Source organism: Pseudoliparis swirei, chromosome 3 (genome assembly GCF_029220125.1).
Source record: "Pseudoliparis swirei isolate HS2019 ecotype Mariana Trench chromosome 3, NWPU_hadal_v1, whole genome shotgun sequence".
Classification (NCBI taxonomy): Eukaryota; Metazoa; Chordata; class Actinopteri; order Perciformes; family Liparidae; genus Pseudoliparis; species Pseudoliparis swirei.
This window is the reverse complement of record NC_079390.1, coordinates 11539797-11556358: the sequence shown is the minus strand read 5'-3', so window position 1 is coordinate 11556358 and position 16562 is coordinate 11539797. Positions and strand designations below refer to the sequence as shown.

At 46.9% G+C, this 16562-nt stretch overlaps 1 protein-coding gene across 8 annotated transcripts in view; it reads right to left on the bottom strand.

Annotated features, from left to right (window-relative positions):
• msi2b (musashi RNA-binding protein 2b) overlaps positions 1–16562 on the bottom strand; it is a 240001-nt gene that overhangs the window by 85154 nt on the left and 138285 nt on the right. The gene's annotated exons all lie outside the window — the stretch shown is intronic.

The window sequence follows — 16562 nt, the reverse complement described above, 5'->3', positions numbered from 1 at the left end:
GAAAGAATAACCCTTTTGTGGGGTCTCCATCCTTCATTAGATCGGGTTAAAACATACACGCGTTACATCCGGTAACCCGCAGTGACTGAGCCTGTTGCTTTTGGACAGAAACTGAGTTTGTTTAATTTCAAAATTATTTATTTATTCAAGTCTATGGAAAAAAATCCAAAGCCATGCGTCACGTGGTAAAACGGATCGGAGTCCGAACAGCAGGCCAGTACCCCGAAATTAAATCTACACATAAAACAAGATTTCATGGCATTATGCAAAAAACAAAAATATATTAACAGATTATCAAAAGAAGTATTAATTTTCCATCAATTGACGCCGTTTTGCAAATTCACTCGTCACATGAACAAATCTGAAATAATTCAAAACTCAGAATAATATGATAACTTAGCTTAATATAAGTGTTAAACATTGCTGTATCCACTCTGGCAGAAGTGTGTGTTTGTGTGTGTGTGTGTCCTCAGTAAGCGCCACATCAACAACATTAACTTGGAGGACAAAGGAGGGCAGGGAAACGCAGCGAGCCACGCTCCTCAAGAAAGTAGACGGAGTGGCAACACACTTTATTTTTAATTATCATCTTGTCTAACCTGCCCTCCAATTACAAACAAGGATGTATAATAATCCATCTATTGATGCATGAAAGACAGGACAATAACACAGAAGCTAAACACGGGAAGGATAAGGAACGGTTTTAAAGATGAGCTCAGAGGCTCAAACTGAGGTTAAGCTCATGAAAACACACAGAATATGTGGGGAGAGAATTCAGATTTGGGTGTGTACCTGCATTACTGGTATGGACTGTATTATGGTTAAGAGGCCGAGTTTATCACCGTCAGACACTATAAGATTAAATACATGATTACATTTATGATGGTGCAGTTAAACGGTAAAGACACTGCAGCGTGCGGCGTATTCCTCTGAGAGATGGGCATAATTAATGTGCTCTTGCTAATTTATGCCGGCTAATTTGTCTACATTTGGTCAATCTTCCCAGGATTGATTTTCTCAGCGAATACAAACTAGACATTAGGTAAACAGCAGTGAGTTTGATATTCTATTATTTATTTTTTTACATTTCGCTGCTTTGAAATCTAATGTTCTGGGTCAGTTCTCTTTCCATATCGTGTGTCATTCCAGGCAGATTTAACGCGCGGGGATTAACAGGCAGACACCTGCCATTTGTCTTCCTCCTGCTCGCCAGAATGCTACTTTTACCCGAGTGCCACCCAATTTTGTGTCTTATTAGAAGTGGCACTATGAAAGATGCCCATATACAACACAATGGAAAAAACTGCCACATACTCAAACTAATGGCGAGAGAAAAAAGGGAAGGTAAATAGCCAATTTGGCATTGTGGGGCTTTAAGCTGCCGAGTGTGCGAGTACAAAACACACCTACACATCTGTTGTGTTTGTCCCACATAATCTGAGTTTTGACAGTCTCTGACACGCTCTGGTTCAGGTGTCTAGGATAGTTCTCTTTCCATACATCGCGGGGTGTGTGTGTGTGTGGTGTTCCACTGGTCAGATCAGCGTCAGAGGAAACATCTGGATACGTCTTCCTGTCAACATTATGGGTTTGCCTTGTCTGTGCGTGTTCTGCCCACCTTACACCCCCTTGCAGGTTCACTAGTTTGTCTGCAGGCCTACCTGCTGCATATGTCCATGTGTCCACTTAAATCATCAATACAATCTCAATTACGGCCATTGTGGAAGTGAATGACCCAACATTCTGTCGCGGTGGCCTGACGTGATACTGCGCTCGCCACTTGGGATCGGTTATCAGCCACAACGGGACTGATTCACGTTCAATACAGCTTCTTTGTCACTTGTCATCATACAATTTGGAGGGTTTCCACAATCCGCTTCTTCCATTCGGTCACGGCATGCGAAAGCACAACCACGGCGATCCCCGGCCTCATCTTACCGCACAACAAAAGGCCTGGGAGAAACAGAGCGACGCTATCTGAAATGTACCTTCCTCCCAACCTTCCTCTCCCGGATGTGGATGTACTCTGATTAACTCCACACCGGCAACTTTGTGTCGTCAAACACGATCCATCCCGGAGACTAAGTGATTATATTTAATCAGCGTCTCACTCGGCTGCTTAACTATTCCGCCCTCGCTTCAGAGCTCGCGCACACACACCCCGCCGGTCCACGCGTGAATACAAAGACGTACGGTATGTTTGGGGCCGGCGAAGACGGCGACAAGACTCAGTGGCCCTTCTCCGTTCCTGCAGGCGGTAAAGCAGGCCGCATGGCAGGCCCGTCTCCAAAGACAAGTTAATAAGACGGAGCAGTCCCTGAGGGCAACAGCCAGAGAGCATTATCACCTCGAAGGCAGCCAGAACAACTGACAGATACTGAGGAAGAACTCCCCCAAAAGAAGCTATTAATTACCCTTCTCACCAGCCACTGCAAAGAATAAAGTTAATTTGACAATTTGGAAGATTTTTTTTCTTCCACTTGGTTTTAAGTGAATCTTTTGCAGTTAGTTTTAGTTATGCATACTTTTTACATTTATTTTTATTCTTAACAATATCGACCTCTCTTCCTGCGCGCACACACACACACACACACACACACCGCCGAGGCCACACTCTCAAGTGGGGAGAGCGCGAGGAGCCACGTGGGCAACGCGGCGCCTGTCGATGCGCGTGAACCGCCCAAAGACCACTTCTACCGACGTGTGGTGTGAGGAATAAATCATGCAGCGTGAAACCGAAAGGGGAGAGAGGTCCTGAAGGGGCCCACGTTCACTTGGAGCTGCTCGACTCAAACAGAAGTATCTCCCCGCCACCTGAAGCGGCCGCTCTGAAGCAAATAAGAGCAAAATTGTCACCTCGCCGAGGAAACATTGGTCATTACACAATTTGTTCCCTTTTATTACAGCCATTGTAATTAAAAATAATTGAGTAGCGGAGTGGGCAGGTGCGCCCATCAACAATTTTTTTCCACCAATTAGCACTAGAATAATATTGCTCTGGATATTGCAGATGATATTATTAGCATTTTGATGGAACACAAGTGCCTGCATGCCTGCACGCCAGAGAACTGTTCTCAAGTGGAATCTTTCACAGAGATCCACCGGGGAAGAGTCACTTCTGGTTTGGCAAAAAAACAGGCTCAGAAACAGAGGGAGAGGGAGAGAGAGAGAGAGAGAGAGAGAAAAAGAGAGCGAGAGAGAAACACATAGAGCGAGACAGAGGCATTATATCATTCATTCATCAAGTGTTCTGTAGAGCCGTGTTTAAGATTCAAAGAAAGACCGCCAGCAGCGCAGGCAGAGCAGACATTGTCCAGCTCCATCTGACCCCAATGTTACATTATTGATCCACGTCTAATTCCAGCTACAGTGAAATGGATATTCCAACCCCCCCCCCCCCCCCCCCCAAAAAACTGGCTGCTACGTGTCAACATTAAAAAAACGGCGCAATGATGAAACTGTGGATTCAAATCTGTCAATGTAAGCACAACGAAATTTCGTCCACAGCAAATGGGACAAATGCGTTTGAACGTCGGGGGCTGAGACCTGTGCGTTCTCATAAAGCCGGCTCGTCTGATGTCAGAGGCCTAACAAATTGGTTCTCCGACCACAAGGGAGCATGTGTGCAAGCGTGTGATGGTTCACCCCGCACAGAAGAATCAGAATCAAATTTGAGGCATTGGATTCCTGTAATACATCTTACCAATTTCCTCCAAAGCATCCAAGCTCGATCCGAAGGTCTCTCTGTGACAAGGATTATCTCACGAGTACCAGAGGGGGAAAGATAACCTAAGATTATTCTGGGTGAAAATTACTTCTTGTTTTTTTATTCTGCGCTTGGTTTACGATGCTAATTTGCAATCTTGACTTCTGGTATGCAAACCTCATTAAAAAAAAAAGGTCTCCCATCTGATTGGTCTGGTGTGAATCAGCCTGCCAGTTTAAAAGTGAGGCCTGACATTATACAGGTGTTTGTGATTCTGTAGAATGATGGTGTGAATGGGCTCCAACTATGGCACCATTACAGTCCCAGTTCCAGATGTTGGACCTTTCTCGCTTTCAATCAAACAAAGCTTCAGAATAAAAAATTTTTTTAAAGAATGAATAGAAGAAAAAACAACCTTGTGAATTTAATCCGTAAATCCTACCTCTATATACCTATAATCTTTCATGAAGATAAATGAGGCAACATTTTTTTTCTATCTTTATAAGAAGAAAAGAATGATCTGAGATTGGAACCTTTATAGGACACACACATACACATTAATGGTACTCTACCAGTTTGCATTCTTTGTGTCTCTTTCAATAATTTGATTCGGCAAAGAAAACAATATCAACGAACATCTATGCCAATATACGCCATTTCACAATGTTACTGAATTACCCGTGTGCAAGAGGGAGAAGGGGCGGAAGAAGAGATAAATGGGGTGGGGGAGTGTCAGAGACAAAGACAGAGAGACAGACATAGAGAGGGAGACTTAGACAGAGAGATCAGAGAGCTAGGGACAGGAGAACAGCCAACGATAAATGAATTCCCAAGAGAGGAGGAGGGACACGGAGAAATTACAGAACAAAAGGAGAAGACAGAAATGACATTTCTTAAGGGACTGCTGTGTGGCATTTGTCGGAAGAAAAATTAAATGTGAGGACCAGAGAGAGATGGAAGGAGGGAGAGGGCATGGGGAGAATGGAATGAGTAAGAGCGAGAGACAAAGGAGAAAGTGTGTGTGAGAGGTAAGACTAATTTATGAGAAATGAGGCAGGAGTCGGTGAGGCTGGCTGCTGCTGTCTGATGGATCGGGTGGGAGGTGGGAGGTTGGTGGACAGGCGAGAACCTGTGATATGGATCTTTTGATGCATTGAAAAAAAAAAGAGTTAACCCTCCAGTATTGGCACAAAAATAAAAATAAATGAGAATGTCCCCGGTAGGCAGGTAGGGCAGCAACAGAGGTAAAGGTGAGAACGAGGAGAAAGAGACCGGCGAGGAAACAAAAGAGAGAGAGAGGAGCGCAGAGGAGTGAGCAACAGAAGAAGAAAAGAAGCGGGAGAAGCGGCGAGGAAAAGATGACGGAGATAAAGCGAGATGAGAGACAGCTGCCTTTTGATGCAACTGCTCTTCAACTGTGGCAGTTTTGAGGGGGGGGGGGGGGCTCACATGCGGATGTATGCGCACGCACAACCCACTCCTCTGAGTACTATCTGTTTATAATGAAGTTCACATGAGCGTGGAAGGCGGGATTGATGATAAGGCAGCTGCTCATTTGTAGTGCGTAAGGAGTTGGTTCCCGCATGCTCCGAGTACACAAACACGGGGAGACACAATCGCTCACACACAGGCAGGCGGAGGAGCTGCCTCTGGAGGTATCGGGGAAAAACACTCCGGGCCTACACAAAATATTCGAGGCTCCCTTCCAGACAGAGTCCCCTCCCTAAGCTTGCTGACAGAGGAATGCAGTGAACCTCCTCCTTCAAAAACAGAGCGTCCATATCCCCCCCCCCCCCCCCACCGTCGCACCGCATCAAAGCCGGGACACATGTGTGAAGTGCCATCGACGCGCCTTCTCCCTCCTCCTTCTCCTGGCGGTCCTCTACACGAGTCTCTCTCTCTCTATCTCTCTCTCTCTCTTCCCGCCTTTTTTTACTCGCGCAAACAAAATAAGACACTTTGAGAGAAAGGCGGAGATGAAAGGGCGGATGGTAAAAACACACCGTAGACGCCATCCATCTGCCGATGGCAGAGAGCACATCACACGGGCACTTCTGGGGTCCTTCAGGTTCAGTGTCTGTCTCTCTCTCTCAGCATGAGCCCGATATAGATCGGGCCTGAGGAGCACATGTTCCCGCGGCCACGACGCACCAATGAACTCAAACCCATGCCAGCATGCTCCTCGTAACTCTCTCTCTGAAACTGCACCGCCAGTTCCATGGAGGCAACCCCCCCCCCCCCCCCTCCACAAAAAAAATAAACAAACAAAGGCGACTTCTAAATCATGTCGTCTTCCCCGCATGCACTCCTTTGTGACCGGACGCCCTGATGGAGGGCTGCCATGTCAACCACAACAGCTGTGTGTCATCCATGTCCCCTATAATCTGACGGCCGTGCATCGCCACTGATATGAGCCGTTTGCCTGTTTTTTTGTTGTTGTTGCATAAACATGTGTGCGGTGGCCAATGTCGCGTAAAAGCGGGTGGCTGGCTGAGGGCTCGTTCTCCACGGGGCGCAATACGGGGAACGGGCCCCCAGGCAGCCACCCAATTTATATCACATTGTACGACACGCACTCCCTTGCATAAATAAAAACACACGGCGCACCTGCACAGCGGCGCACAGTTAAACACAGAAAGGCCGACTTGGAACCTGTCAAGTGCGAACAAACTGATGACAAGACGGCGACAGATGGATGCACTGAGGGGAGACGAGCTACGCATTCAACTCAATTAGCAACGTGCTGCTGCGTGACGCCGATGGGATATGGAATCTCACCATGACTGGCAACCTGTCAATCGAGCAGCAGAGCCTCAAAAACAAGCGCCGTGCAAGATGCAATGAATTAAATTTAATAAACCAATAAATTCATTAATTTATGAATAAATGGTAGAAAACCCACCGAGTGGCAGCTCTGCATCGGGAAACGGGGCGTAGTGTGACCGGGGAGCCTCAATATCCCCCCAGGTACACACACACACACACACACACACACAAAAGGAGGAGAGACGGAAAGGAGAGATATGAGGGAGAACAATGGCTGCTCCCCTTTTCTTTTCCCTCTCTTGCTCACTCTCTCCTTCACTCTCTCCGCTCATACATTATCCTGCCATGGCACCTAATGAGCCAGGCATCTCCGCCCTGACACTAACGCTTGGCTAGGCAACCCTTATTGCAGTGTGGAGGCACACACACCCTCAGTGATGACCATCACAGGTCATCACGGCAGCTGTGGGAGGAGGGGGGGGGGGGGAGAGCATTTGCTTGTGATGAAGAGGAGCTCGGCATATTCTAATGCATCTTCATCTTCGGCCGTAAGTCGCTACGTGACTTGCGTGTTGCGCCCCTTGTTTACACAAGTACATGACGTTAATCTGGGGGACGGACACCGCGTGCCCCCTTCCAAGCATCTGGTTATCGCCGATGTTGCATTTTCTTCCTGCGTTTTTTTAATACAAATACGCGCTTCGAAAAACAACAACAACAAAACACCAAGCGAGTCTATCTCGTCTGGCAACATACCAGCCGGTGCCAGGATGTACCCTGCGGTGCTATGATTGTTTTGGCTGCTTCTGTTTCAAAAGCTTCACTTCAAAAAAAGAGCCGTCTACAACAGTTTAAGTGGCGACCCAGCAGGGGTTTTCGGAGGCCAATCAGCTGCAGGTATAGTCGTCGGGGCGACGCGGTGAAGGTTGGTCAAGTAAACACGGGACGCCACGACGGCGTGCCAGCTGAGTGGAGGCGGGTGGACGGCTCTGAACATTGGGGGATGACTGGCATGTTGGCTGAGCACTTGGAATGACATGACACTCGGGGCATGAAGAGAATGAACAAAACCAAACAAATGGAGGAAAGAAACCCAAAGTTGTTCTTTACTCCCTTTAATCAAAGATTAGATGCCCGGGCCGAAGGTGATGTAATCTGACCACGCTTGCAATCTCTCGTGGAGAAGTGATTTCTACAGCCCAACAGCTGATTGTGATTTACAGCCGTGTGGATTGGTGTATTTCGGCCCGCCATGACACTGAAGAGGGACCAGCCGAGCTGAGGCTCCATGGTTTCGTGCTGTGCCCTTTTTCATCGGAACTTAAAAGCTTATATTGAAGTCACGGTGAAGCCGTGAAAAATCCCTTGAAAGAAATAAATGTATTGAGCGTCTAGAATATGATCGTATTAAAATTCAAAGACATATCGTTCAACAAAACGGCCACAACTGTGTTTTAAGAAATAGGAGCAGCAGAAATGATTGTGTTTTATGTTGTTGTTGTACTCGAGTGAAACACCAGTGACTGGTATTAAATGCCATCTGTGAATGTAAATTATTCTCCTCTGCCTCTGAAGTATATACATCAGAGAATATCTATTGTCACAAAGTAATCAGATGTATTACAACAAATCAGTTTTACGTACATCAGCAACAGTTGACAAGCATATTTTTTTAAGGTATAAAGCTGTTGAAAATGGAGACGTCAGTGTATCTACTAACTATAAAAATGTAGACGTGAATAAATCTATGAAGTATATGAGTTTTTTAATTTGCAGTGGATTAAAAATACTCCTTTTACTTTTCTCTGAAACAACAGGGAACCATATTCATCTTAAAAAGCTGCATCACAAACACTTTTACGTGTGTATTAAAAATCCGTACATATCCTTTGTCAACAGAAATGTTCTCGTCAAAACGGGGACGGCTCCGCGGTGGGCGGGGAAGTCCCCGCAGTGCATCTGTGGGCGTGGAGGCTATCAACAACATGTCCAGGCGATCGACACGTTTAAAGAAATAAATTTAAAAACGACACGGAGCGACATATTTTACTAACACCGCTGCACAGCAGACACTTAGATAATTCCCCCGTGTGCTGCGCTCAGCTGTAAGACGCCTGGGTGGGCACCAATCAGGCCGTACAAATACAGGGGAAGCGTCTCCTGTTTGTCTCTGGAACCACCTCATGCACGTTAGATGCAAAACAACACTGTATCTTTTCACATATCTGGACTTTTTAAATCGCTGCATATTATCCAGATTAACGTGTGCTCGTCCACGCAGAACGTTCTGCCTGTGTGTGTCTCATGCGTAGCAGCGCGTGTCTGTCTGTGTGTGTGTGTGTGTGTGTGTGTGTGTGTGTGTGTGTGCATTTGCGTGCGAGTGGATGTAAACTCTGTATTCCAGGTCACGGCGGCTGCAATCTCACGGGAGGTTTAACCTTGGTAAATCCACTATTAGGTGATCTGAGAATGATGATGTGAGCAGTGGATCCTCCCTGATGGTTCCACTCTCTAAGCGCATCCAGCAGGTCACAAATAGAGAAGCTGTGGAGGTATTACAAGGTCAAAGGTTGGCCAACTCTCAATATGATGACAATTCCAAGCTGGCATTTTCATTTCCTGAAGAGACTGATTCCCCGTGGCAGCAGCTGAGGCCAATGATGTTTGCTTATTTTTTTGTTGCTCTTCTCTGCTTCTAAGAGAGAATGTATACTGTGAGTACGCAGTGTGGACTCACCCGCATGACAACCCTGCCTGTCCATTCACACGCGCTATATCCACGGAAAATTATAATCAATACGGCTTTCCAAAATCACACCGACACACACACACACGCACGCACGCACAAATCAGACCATGGCTATCATACACAAATGTGCCTTTCCGGCATGTTTTCCCCCTCTCTTTTGTCGCTTTCAATTCGTCCTTCAAATGTCTTCAGAGGTGCGGCCGCGCAGCCAACCAGTGGGAGTAGCTGATGTTTTTAATGGCACACGGTTTGTCTCCTGGTGGTGAGATAAACATGGGGAAGAGATTAAAACCCCAGGCTTTCTTCCACAATCTCCAGCCTCCATCCTTGCAGTGGCCGTGCAGGGCCGGCACAGCAGACCAAACCCATCCGCTCGGTTAAGGCGAGCCGAACCCCCCTCGCCCCCCCCTCGAAAAAAAATGCACTACTCCGGCATTGATAGAGGGGGCAGATGTCAGCAGGAGAAAACAGACAGGTGACAAGGAGAGGAGGACTCTCTCGCGTTTAATCACCTACCTGTCAAGCGCGTCTCATTGGGCTCATCGGCGAACACTGGCGGGCATGTACACAACTACTACTCTGATGCCGGGGCTGATTTTGAGGTGAGGCCTTTTGGGTCACGGGTGTCAGGGGACGTGGATCACAACAAACACCATGAGGAGGCCAGAGGATCGGCTCCCTACTTCATACGATAGTGAGGCGCGGGTTGGCCACTGAGCGAGCTCGCCTCAGAGCAGTTATTAAGAGCGGCAAAACATAGCATTTCCTTTGTCCACGTGTTTATGGCCAAGGCGAACGGCTGCCCCTCAGGTGGAGGCAGACCCGGAGTGTGTGATTAGCTCTGCCATTTAAATGACATTCACACTAATCGTTAATATCAGGTCTGTCAAGGTGAGAGGGAACGCAATGATGTCGGCTTGTGTCGGCGCGGCCGAGGCAACGCGGGGAGGGGAGAGCAGGAATATCTGATTCACACTCGACGCGGATGCCGTGTCAATCAGTTAAGTCGGGCATGGCGGGGGATTGTTTTACTCCGCATCAGTGGCGCTATACAGTCGTCGTGGAGCACAGAGGAGCTGCCGTCTGTAAACACCGCGGCTCCCGTGGACCCGGCGGGGATTCACTTGTTTAAAAAGAGATTTGCGGGAGGGGAACTGAATCATCAACGAGGACCTGGCCCTTGTTACAGTGCTGCTGAAGTTCTGTTCAAATAGGTTCAATTATCTTGTAAAGAAACAAAGAAAAAGAAAAAAAACACACACACACAGCACCGGCCATTTACTTGCAGAGCTCTTTGGACGAGGAATTAAAGAATTGGTTAACTTGTCTTCCGCTGGTGGAAATTGATCTCCTTAGCCGCGCCATCTCGAAAACCCGAATGACCTCGCTCCGTCTCTTTCCTGAACAAAAGGAGGCATTATCAAACCTCACTCTCGGCAGTGCGAGACCCATTTGGTAAACAGCCTGTGTCCTACAGTAGTAATCAGAGGGTATTTTTGAGGGATTTGCAGGCTGGCCAGGAGGCATCCGCTGGAGTGATCTCTAATTGCTAGAAGCAGAGGCCTAGACTGCCTGGCGCTCTTTTGAAGCCATCGGCGGCAGCTTCCAGCCAGAGGAGCCAGCAGGGGGAGGCTTCCCGTTGGGGCACTCCTTCTTCTCTTCTATTTGTTCTCCCTCACCAAGGCTTCACCCTCCATGTTCTTGTGCTAAGGCCCCCTTCTCTCCATTCTCTTTTCCTGCCCCCGCCCATCCATTTCGTCTCGAACTGTGCTCGTTTCCCTTTTCTCCGCTCCCTTCGCCCTCCCCCCCCCCACACACTTTCCTACTCAGTCAATGAGCCAGCAATCACTTTGCAGAGAGGCATCCTCTGCTCAGTCGGCCATGTTCAATCCCGAGCACCGGTGGCTGATGAGGCATTGTGGTGACGTCAAACACCGGGGATTTTTTCTCCTCTTTCTAGGGGAGCAACAGTTAACCTGTGGAGGCGCAGCTCCGCTTCCCAGGTTACAGGACTCATACTGGCAGGCTTTGTATCAAATAATTAATGTAATATCCCAAAGAGATGAAAGATAATGAGGCCAATTATTTTCTTCTTCTCACACAGGGAGGCAAGAGAGTCGAATTGATGTCAAATAGTTGGTGTGGAAAGACACCGAATACCACTTGAGCCTTTGTTGCACGATGAGCTCGCGTATTCCGGGGCAAAGACTTTAGCCCTCTAAAGCGCCGTTCTGAAATTGCGACAAACACACAAAACACCACAATAATAATAATATGTTGTTGTTAGAAAGTTGGACTGTGTGGCATATTCATTGGCTTGGGTTTGTTGTCTCCGCATTGCTTACGCTGGAGCTGTGGATTTCACCTGTGAAATGAACAAAGACAGACAAATTGGGAAGAAGAAAAAAGAAAACTGCACGCTGTCATCCACACACACACACACGCACACACACGCAAACACACACACAACCGTTTTTTGGTTGTCTGGAAGGGAGCTTGCTCAGTGTGACATTGACTCCTCAGTGCCAATTCCACACTGGGAGCTGCACTTGCTAGCTTTGCTGCCAATCCAGGTAAAGAGATTACAGACACACACAATGCAGCCTTCTGTTCGTCTGCCAAGAAGTAAACCAGCCCTTTAAGCTCACAGGGAAAAATAAAAAGGGGGGGCTAAAAATAATTCACACAGCTTTGGCCCCCGTCCTCTAGCAAAACAACCAAGAATCCCCTTCTTCTCGAGGAACGCTGCTTCGAATACAGGCCTCCCTCATTTGGCTCTCACGTACAAAGCAAGCCGCCGTGCCACTGAAACAATTCAGAGCCTCCACTTCTTCATCCCGGTCCCCAGCACACATTACGATGACTTGCATCATTCAAATAAAGAAGCCCGCGATCAGTCACACATTCATTAAAAAGCCACACTAATGGGTGCTCTCTGGTTACTAACTATTGTAAAACAATATGGAAGAAAGTTACTATTGTATTTCATCATCGTTCTTAATTGCGTAATACATTTTTTTTTTTTTAAGGTAAAGAGAACGCATGTTTTACCCGAAATACATAAAAGGTGCCACATTTTATACTTCGAGGCACAGTATTTAACAAAAAAAAACTTGCGGAAAACAAAAATCGTGATAAACTGCGGCGATCCAACTAATGCATGGCAGGACCAATTTTTGCCGAGCACAAAATAAAACAATCACGCATCCAGTTTTGACCCAATTAATCAGCTGTTATAATCATAACGCTGCGTTCACACCAGAAGCGTGGCGAATATTCACAACACTTGACTCGCGTGAGTTTTCTTGCTTGACTATTTGTGGCTTTTCGCATCACTGGCTTCATTCGCGCCTTAGAGGGGGCGTGGCTTATCTCTGTGGCTTTACGCGCGGATTACGCGCCATGCAGAGCAACTGCTTGTGAATCATCAAATCTGAGGGAGTGTACATCAGGACTACGTCCCCCCACTTTAAATGGGGTCCTGTATGGATTATGCGTGTGGAGTTATGTGGAGCGAGATGGGCTGATGATGAGTGGTAATGTGGTGTAGGACCGGGGCTAATTATGGTGTGGACTTAATGAAGGATGCGTGTGAGCAGCAGGACAAAGAATCCATCCATCATCTACTGTGTCTTTAAGCTCGCTCACTGAACCCCGATGCTGTCGGCGGACGGCTCTTTCCTCGCGGCCTCCATCCCCTCCTCGAAGAGATGCCGTTTGTCTCACCTCGGCGACGCTCTCTCCTTGGCCCCACCGAATGTGTTTGACAGTAATATCACATTTGAGATCATAAATCAAATGTCAGCCCGCAGGACCGGTGGGAGTTGTGGAGGGGGGGCCTACAAAATGCCAATGATTTTGTCTCGGGGCTTTTCCAGAAGCGTTCATTTCCTGCTAGTGTAGCTCGTCCTGTCATCCGGGGGTGCGGCATGTGAAGTGGTGGGAGTGGCCTATGCGCGGACCACGACTGCCACCGCGCCCGTGGCCCGGTCCCGGGACACGGTCTCGGGACACGACCTGTGTTTTTGCAGTCTGGACATCCTCTGCGATGCTGGACACACCACAACTGAGAGAAGAGCGCCGCGAAAATACAAACGCACGCACATTCTCCGTTCCTCTCTTTACCGTCACAAAATGAGTGTCAGGAGAGGAAAAAGGCAAGGTTGAAGGGAGGCGGGGGACACTGCAGCGGACCGTGGAACAATAGGCGCCCTCTGGCATCAACCTCTGGACAGCCCAAGCTGCTCTCCAAAGACACTGAACTCACCCACAATGAACCGCTGCAGTGGGAAGGGAGGCTTTAGAGAGTTCAATTTCCAACACAATTGGCCGTATTCTACTCCTTTAAATGCCAAGAAGATGGTGTGCAGCCTTTGTGAGGAGCTTTTCTTACAGCGAGTGTCCTCTATCAGGGGGGAGAGAGAGAGAGAGAGAGACAAGCGGGATGGGGAGATGGCGCAGGGACAGAAATAGTGAGACTGTTTAAATGAAAAGGAAGAAAGAATAAGACCGAATGACCGAGCGAGATAGAGAATAAGCAAAAAGAAAGAGAAAAGTAGAGAGCGAGACGAGCAGGGTAGAGAAGGTCTCCTCTGGCTGTCGTTTGGCCAGCCTCGCAGGGACCGTCTGAAGGACAATGCTGCTACTAGTGGAGTGTGACATTTGTCCTCTATCCAATTCGCCACAGCCACCAAAGAAAACGCACTTCCAATCCAGTGTCGATCATGCATCTCATACACAATAAACTCTTACAAACAAAATACAATGCATCACAGTAATATACAATACAGCCTCTGTGCGTAAGAAAAGAAGCTTAGTGGGGAAAAATAAAGAAGCCAGGAAGATAACATTCAGATGAGGTGATGTGAAGTGTGCCGCAGCAACAAGAGATCACGTTAGCCTGCTGTGAATAGCACCTCAAATACCCGGCCTTGTCTGGTATTGAAGAAATGATTTGACTTTGGACACAGCTCTATAATATGCTGGGAGTGTGTATTATCTTCTCAACAGCATACATGCATCAAAAAGCTCTCGGAAATATATAATATGCTTTCTGACCCTTCCTGGTTTGCCTGAGCTAAAAAGAGTTTTTTTATTTGTTTACAAAAGATTTGGATTTAAGTTTCTGAATTTTAAACTTCAATACAATACCACTATATAAAAAAACGATACTCGATACCTCTTTTGATAAATCCTCAGCACACAAAATAGGATGCTTTTTTCTTCTTCATCAAAACAACATTATCGTCCAGAGCAGTGTTCAAAGACGATAAGAGCACCGCGGCGACATTACAGAACTACCAGCAAACTTCAGGGAGAACAATGGTGGCAAAAAGAGCGTCAGCGATCAGTTTAAACTGTTCTCTGGTCCCGCTCAGCGTCAAACACAAACACACAGAATCCGTTGGGACGCCTGTGAGTCTTTCATAATCGAGCCTCCGGAGAGAATGCTGTCGCAGCCGCAGGTTGAGGACCAGTTGATTGTCGTTTTGTTTGAACAGCTTCGGTAATTTAAACGCGTTGTATTGGGTCAATTTGGTTGCAATCCAATTCCATATGGAAGTTGCATGACGAAAAAAATGGAAAAATGGAATTAGTTGTAAAATGCAGCATCCTGCGGTGCTCTGCGAGCTATTAGAGCCTCACAAAGTGAACTGCTATTTTCGGGACTTGCAATCATGGTATAGGAAAGGTGGCTTTTTTTTTAGAAGAATCAGATTGTGTAACATCTGAATTGTTTAACAAAGAGCATGTTATTTTTATCCATTGCACTGCTGCAAAAAAATAAATTATCCAGAATGACTTTTTCATGATTCTATCACAAAAGATAAAAAATGAACACAGGTGGGAAATTGATTTGGACCGCCGGCCTGCCAGCTGCCAATCACTGGAGCTGTAGGCAGCGGTGAAGTAGGCCCAGCCACTGGTTTCACTGATTATATATTCAATGTCGTTTCCTTCGTGGTCACGGGGTAGCTGAGCCATTAATATTACACTTTCACACCAATGTCTCTGATCAATTATTAAATATTTTGTATGGCTCTGTAATATCCTATGCAACTCATCTGGAAGACCTGTCGTGTTTTGTTTTTTTAAAGATGCAAAGCAGATCATATCCGCCGTTTCAAATTGCTACCGGAACAAAATATCAAAAATGCTAGTTGGAAGAAACAGCAACAGCAGCCAGTGCTGCACCTGCCTCCTGCCTCTGTGTCACACTCCATATAAATACGTCCGCTGTCATCAGGAAAATTGCCAAGGAGGCTGTTTCTCCATCATTGTCTTCATTTGAAGGGCATTTCGCTGCCCGAAGGCAAAACGCCTCACACAATCCACCCCCTCCCCCCTTCTCACAGAGGGGCTGACAGGAGAGAGCGAGAGAGAGGGATTTATTTTAATGTTTTCCCCAAAACTTTATTTTCCATATTTAAAATGTTTACAATTTCTTCAAAATAAAGTGCGTGCTAAAAATCACATGTTTAAAAAAAAAAAAAAAAATGAATAAAAAACGATACACACACTTACTCCTCTTCAATGACGGAAAAAATATAATCATTAAAACACCAACGGTTAATTTACAAGAGAGCGGTTTTAAAAACAAACAGAAACCAATAAATCAATAAAAACACACAATGGGGCCGTCGCATGTCTATATTCCATCTTGTTTTTGATTTCATCTTTTTTAATCGGTATATCTCCGGCTCAGACAGGCCGGACTCCTCCCTCCGGCGCATGTGATGTCTGACAGAAACAACGGCAGGTCAGGGAAGAAATCCACCGCTCTGACCTTTTTATTTTCGTTTTTTGTGTTCTTTAAAAAAGGTTTTTCAGCTGCGTACATTCTTTTCTTTGACGACGAGTTAAAACCAGAGGAGGGTCGCTGCTGCCTGACCCCTCCTCGTCACTGCTGCCTTCAGACTGCCTCGGCCCCATCTGCTTCTCCTCCCCCTTGCTATCCTTAGCCTCGCTGCCTGCGCTCCGATGGCTGCTTCCTCTTTGCAGATCAATCCTGCTCCCCTACCTCATTCTCCTTCATCTGCACTTCTTCCACCTTTTTCGTCTCCATCCTCACCATTTCCCACCTTACCCACAGCCTCCCCCCTACTGCCCTGGGCAGCATCAACACCACGGGCCCCTCACCGGAGACGCGGCCAGAGAGAGAGCCTTCTACTCGAAGCAGAACTCACACTGGGTTCTGTCACTACGGATCAAAATCCCCTTAAAGCCAGAGATCACTTCCACTACAGTTCACATGTTCCACACTTAGAAACTGTTTACCAGACTCAAAGAGTTTGTCTGCACAGTGGAAGAACACACACACACACAAACACACACAGACAC